Raw genomic sequence first — 6,772 nt, 5'->3', positions numbered from 1 at the left:
CTATAGAAGCGTTGGAGTAGAGAATTGTCTCAGTGAGAAGTCAAGACCTAAAGGAAGGACACACTAACAACAGACTTTGTCTATGCGGGTCAACAGTCGATGACTGAATAATAGATCTCTCTCTCTCGATGCAGTTATGGCAAGAATATACTATAGATACAGCAGAAGACATCCCACACAAAAAGTTGAACCATCAATAATGCCTATATATACACAACAGTATACACTCTGAACAAAGCTTGCATTATGCAGGACAAAAGTACTCTCTGACATCTCGTTCTAAAATCAAATAGTTTCAATTTATAGTTCTCAAGTTCTTGCTGTGCGCAATTTGTTGTTGTATTGAATACCTGTACTGTAGAGCATAACCTTGGTTTCACGGTGTGGCTCTGTAGGAGGTATATGTTCAGATCATTACAGCAACATGCTATGAATTTGTCCATGGACAACTTCAAAGCATTATAATAGGCTCTATGCTCAGCAGCCATATTAGAAAGAAATTGTGCCTCTTCCTTATGTAACTTCCTTCACAGGTCTTACCAATTATACTAATGAAGGCTCTGTTCCATTTAATGTATAGCACTGTGGTTCTCCCATAACTCTGAGAGTGTACAAATTCGTTACACACGCGTAATGGTCCATTTGGAACCCCCTCAAGGAACCATGAGGGTCCCTGGACCACACTTTGAGGCCCACTGGTGTAGCAAAGTGTTTCCAGTTAATTAATAGCGAACAATATCAATTTTAGTGCACAATATCTGTTTGACCAGAACGGAACAGAGCCTTCATTAGTATCATAGGTAACACCTGTGACGGAACTAAGGAAGAGGCCCAATTTCTTTCCAATATGGCTGCTGTGCCTAGAGCCTATTGGGAATGATTGAACGTTGGCAGGACTATATCCTTTTAGTCAGCCTGTATTTGGAGTTACAGCTTGTGGGAGGAGAGGAGGAGAGCTCTTATGCTGTGCTCAAATGGAACATGTGTTGTGTGTGTGCCTCATGTGGCCAGTCAGCGACCTGTGTGCGGTCGGGACTGGGGACTGGGAGAGGGGGTGGGATTGGGCGGTGTTAGGGGACTTTGGAGATCATCTTGTCATGGGTAAGGGAAAAGACTTATACAGCCCTGGTGGAAACCCAGTGGAATACTTCTCCTCTTCTCATACCCTCTCTATTTGACTTTTGCGCTCTGCTGCAGGCTAATTGGAATGGATATCAACATAATAATTTTCAATATCCTCTCTAAAGACTTTCACATTAACACACAGCCCTCTCTCTGTCTGTCTGTCTGTCTGTCTGTCTGTCTGTCTGTCTGTCTGTCTGTCTGTCTGTCTGTCTGTCTGTCCGTCTGTCTCTCTCTGACAACCACTTAACCCAGGAGAGCTGAGAGCTGGAGACAAAGTCAGGAGAAGACGAGCATCAGCTGACAAAGTTCTCATCAGCTTAAATGAACTGTAGGAAATGCAATAAGAGGTAATGAGACTCTGACTCACGAGGGCCACAGCCCTGAGTTCATTTGGTTAACCACTACTTTTGAATGTGTTCACTGTTCTGCACCTTGCGCTCTGCACCTCGATGCCTAATAAAACAGACACATTTCAAGATATTACCCAGATCTAGAATCTGGTGACTTTCACCATCACTTTTCTCTTGGGTTCTTAAATCTGGAACCAAGTGAATAATGTGGTCAGTCAGTCACACTGGGACCCAGGCTCATGGAAACACATTACTGCTGGCCTTGCCATCAGTGGTTCCCATAGGAAATAACCCCACAACCCATTTTGAAAGAAGGTCTATAGTTTTCCAAACCAGGACATACAGGCTGCAAATAACAGCAACATTTGAACAAAATGTGTAAATCTTCAGACATCGTGTCCAGCTATCTGCCTTTGTTTCTATATATGTTATCTTTTTCTATTTATTTGTGGAACTGCAAAACATTGGCAGCTTCACACAGCATAATTTCACCCACTCTTTTACACCTGTAAACGTATGATGTGGCAATAAAGCTTCAGTTTAAGGTTGAACTGAAGATCAAGTACTTAAAGTGATTGTTCTCACTAATTCAATGTGGGAAAAATCCATCAAATGTTAATAAAAATGATGCATGTGGCAGAACAGCAAGAAAAAAGTGTGTGAAATGTTTATGATGATTGCCTTTGCTCTGGTTATGTCTGTGTTCTAATCTAAAACAGACTGCATTGTCCTTAATTTGGCAGCAACTCAACCAGCTCTTTTGGCAGACAAGAGGACGATTGTTTAAACCGAGTTCTCTAAAAAAATACAAAACAACAGCTACTAAAAATACTGTAGTAACCGGGTTTGAGAGTGTTTATTACATTCACACCAGGCGGGTGTGATACAGTAAGTATCTTGTTGAAATGCAAGGCAGTAGTGGACACCGTACAGCTTGTCTTTAGGCAGAGATCAACCTCAAGGATCTTGCCTGAAAGACACGGCAGTAATTGACACCTTGCAGCTTGTTTCTAAGCAGAGATCAACCTCAAGGATCTTGCTGAAAGACGAGGCAGTAATGGACTGTATGCACAGCTTGTCTTTCCACTGATGGGTATTCACATGTGCTATTAGAGTGAAAATCCGTAGTGATGGACAAACACAGCACATTTCTATTTGGCTGCTGTCTGTGATTCACTGCCTCTTATCAACATTCACATTCTGTTGAGCAAAAACACCAGTTGGCTAAAGGCGACTAACTGGTTGGATATGTTGTGAGAAAATGTGCTTGCATATGCTGACTCTTAATGTTCTCAGCAAACGGATGGGATATTATGAATAAATACATCACAATCTGAATATAAAAAGGAATGCCATTGAACATAAAAGTTAAACAATTACATTTTGGTTGGTTTCATGAATAGTGTCTTGGTGTAAGTATCGTGTCATCATATAATCTAATGTTGTCATAATGATCTATAATATATGGTGCCATATTATCTGAATGTCATCTAAGACTTAAAACATTCATGTCAAGAATGTTATCTCTGAAGTCTGAAATAAAGTCATTTACACATAATCTCACTTGTGTCACAAGTGTTTTACCTCTGCAGCTGCCACAATGTTTGACACGGCATATGATCATGAACAAGGACATTCATGTGGACAACACTGCCAAGCAAAGGAAATAAAGTGAAACACAGGGCAGGTCAACAATCTGTTCACATACTGACTGTATCAGCAGGACACAATATGTATGAGGAATCTTATCCAACACAACTGTGAGAAAATGTTGCTCTGCAGTATGCACCACTGTCTGTCACAGCAGGACGTCACAGAATTTGGCAAACATATAGAGCTGTTGAAGGGGTCTTCAACAGGGGGTCCGGGACCCCTAGGGGGTCCTCAGAGCTACTATAGGGGGTCTGCCAAATCTTTGTGTGATAGGATGTTTTTTAGTTTTTTTTTTTACATTAACCACTTGAACCCTAGCATCCCTATTATGAGGGGAACATTAGCCAAAAATAGTAGATCTACAAGCTCACATCGCCTCACGCTGTGAGGTGTTGTGAGCTTGTAGATCTGCTATTTTTGGCAAAGAAGTTTGGTGTGTGTGGGGGGGAGAAAATCAAGTACTAAGTATTGAAGGTTTAAGTGATTAAATGTCTGAAATGTACAAAAAAAACAGAATTTACACAACACTGATGACAGTGCTGTTAAACAAGTATTATGAAGCTATACTGTATATGAAATCTATGAGAAGGTTTAGTGGGGGGGTCCCTGCTTCATCACTCTCTCAGCTAAGGGGTCCTTGGCCTGAAAAACGTTGATATAGAAACATCCCACAGAGACAGGACTACAATCAGCCACCTGAAAGTAGCTACAGTGTATCTCATCAGGACCATGGATAGAGCCACGCCATACAGTCAGTGGATTGGTAGCCTGCCCTAGCGCGTCTGATATCTGGTCTAGGGGGGGGGTAGATTCAAAATCTCCGGAGAAAACGTCCGTTGGGCTCCCGTTGGTCCACCGATCTGTGCGCCTCCCCCAATGTGCAGCATTGAGAGCCCTGCTGTCGCAACATTTGGAGCGACACCCACTGCACTCTGGTTGGTTGTGGAAATGAAAAGGTAAACTCCCACTTCCTATGCCAGGAGTGTGAACAGTCTGGTCCAGGCTCTTATTTTTGAGCAAAACGCGAAGGAAAATAAAAGCCTGGAGATCGCGGCTAGTGGATTGGTGACCCCAGAGTGCAACCCGAATGGATCGGGCAGGCCTCGCGAGACTGTAATCGGTAAAGTGTAAGTGCAGTCACTATTCACTACAGCCTACGAGTGTGAAGTGTGGACAGGCTTACCGCTACTGTCTTAATTAAAACAGAAGGTAAGCGCTGATTTCACATTTTCTTCATCAATTAAAACCTTAAAACCAATAGGATGAAAAACAACAACACCCTCCCTGTGACCTCTTTTTCCGCTCTTCGTCTCCTATTTTATCACTCTTTAATTGAGGTAAGAGACGTCACCCAGGGTTGAAGACACAACAACTTTAAGAGACAATTAAAATTCAAAGATTCCTCTTTAGTCTCTCTCCTTAAAGGGACACTTCACCCAAAACCTTTTTTCATGAAGTCTAGGACCCAATAAACATGATCCTGGTGTTTTTTTTGTGTTGTATCTGTGTTTTTAGATTTTTGATCCGTTTGATCCGTGAGACACGGCTGAAAGCGTCAAATGACGCGGAAAATGACGTTTTCAGCCGTGTCTCACCTTATGTCCGCACTACATACTGCAGGTGACTACAGGTGTAGTTCAAACCCAAACCAACGCCCATGGTTCAAAGGACCGGCCCCTGAGGGTGTCTCCCAAACATTTCCCCACTCGGCAACTCCCATTAGCTACCTCACACATGTACTGTCATGGCGTGTGTAAACATATCAGAGTTATACTTTAGTACCCGGACCCACACGCAGCTAAGGCGGGCAGTGAGGAGCAACAACCCGTCGGGGATGTTTCTTAGTGGAACTGACAATGTACACGGACCGTGGACGGTGGACGCTTGTCTCTCGAGTAAGTAAACATGCTGTAAAGTTGCCACTATCACTATAATCTCATGTTGTATCCCTTGGGTAGACTAAACTAGCTTGTGGAGCCTGGCGTGAACGGAACGTTTGTCATAGTTGACTTTTAGCCTCGGAAACCCATGTCTTTGTTTTGGAACATGACTGTCATGGCGGAACTTCAACCTGGTGTTGGCACTTTTTCCATTCACAGCCCTTTCATCTACATAAACGTTCATATTTCAAATATTAAATTCTTACCCAGTGGCCACAGATGTTACAATTGGAATCGGATGGGTCTAAGTACATGTATCTTCCATATTGTTCAATAAAAAAACATTTAAATCCGAACGGTGGCCATTTTCTCATAGATGTATAATGTATCAGAGTGCAATACACATCCCAACCGATAGGGTCGCGTAATTGAAAGCATAAGGAGAAATTGGCCACCGATTGGATTAAAATGCTTTTTATTAAATAATACGGAAGATACTGGTACTTAGACCCACCCGATTCAAATTGTAACATCCGTGGCATGAGGTCAGCACTTTATATTTGAAATTTGAACGTTTATGTAGATGTACGGTCTGTACATGTAGAAAGTGCAAACACCAGGTTGAAGCTCCGCCATGACTGACATGTTTCGTCCCGACTGACGGCCGTGTGCGTAGAGTAGCACAACGTCACTTTACTTACTGATTGCGTTCGACTCGTTTCACTAAAATTAAAACGGACTGCGGGTAATGGGAGAGGACAAGTGTCTCTTGTTCACAAAAAAAAGTATGGTTACATGAAATTAATTAATCTCTGTGCAGGGAGGGAAAAAGAAAAGGGTGCGTCGTTTGTCCCCGCCTTATAGCAGATCTACAAGCTCACAACGCGTCGCGGACTCAACACTTTGTGAGCTTGTAGGTCTGCTATTTTCGGTGCGCATGCAACTAAGAATAAATTATGTATCACGTCGGATGATATCCATGTAAACTACAAGTCTAATCTAATGTGTTCTTTCCAATGACAGGACAGAAAGTCGTCATCAGCCTGCAAAAATGGAACTGCTGTTGAAGACCTGGGACTACAGCCATATATATTATTTTTCTAAATAAAACGGTTACATTTACACACTGCTTGCTCTACTCATTGGTATATTCTACATTGTGTAAGCATTTATAATGACAAAATGTATGAACACCCAAATCTATAAGGGTTCTTTTGAACTGTTTCATGATATAGGATAGGAGATGGTCTTTCATTTGGCAGAATATGGTACATAATTACATGACTTGTAAGCATTACAGATATAATAGTGAAAAACTCTTGTTCATTCTCTTAGTATTTACTTCGACATGCAATCAATATTTTTCTGGGGACCCCAGCACGTTGGATTCAACTTTACTGGTCTTAGATACAATAGGCTATAGTAAAACCTAACATTATCCATATACACCAATTGAAAGCATGAAACTGTCTCAGTTGAAAATAAAAAGAAAACGATTCGGCTGTGTATGACAAGAGTATTTGAACATTAGCATGTCATCTATTCTAAAGTAATGGCCAAGTTTAGTCCAAAGAATATAACTGTAAATGACAGTGAAACATTATGTTCTCAGAAATAAGGAAAAATGCATGACATGAGTATGAAACGTTTTGTTTTATTATATTGTTGACTATGCCTCAACGCCATGGATGTCCCGACTAGATGGACATCACCAGCACCGGACTGTCTTCATGGTGGGAACTGGGAAGGAATGTTGAACACACA

General features: G+C 41.7%; 1 long non-coding RNA gene across 1 annotated transcript; it reads left to right on the top strand.

Moving 5' to 3' along the window:
- The first annotated feature begins 4,769 nt into the window (after nt 1-4,769).
- LOC311038901 lies at nt 4,770-6,130 on the top strand. The gene is made up of 2 exons (XR_014600101.1): nt 4,770-5,023; nt 6,032-6,130. It is a non-coding gene; the product is annotated as an uncharacterized lncRNA (long non-coding RNA).
- Nucleotides 6,131-6,772: the final 642 nt, after the last annotated feature.

The sequence above is a fragment of the Gymnoscopelus microlampas genome (genome assembly GCF_963454915.1).
Source record: "Gymnoscopelus microlampas genome assembly, chromosome: 22".
NCBI classification, from domain to species: domain Eukaryota; kingdom Metazoa; phylum Chordata; class Actinopteri; order Myctophiformes; family Myctophidae; genus Gymnoscopelus; species Gymnoscopelus microlampas.
The sequence above is the reverse complement of the archived record's forward strand: the minus strand, read 5'-3'. Positions and strand labels throughout refer to the sequence as shown.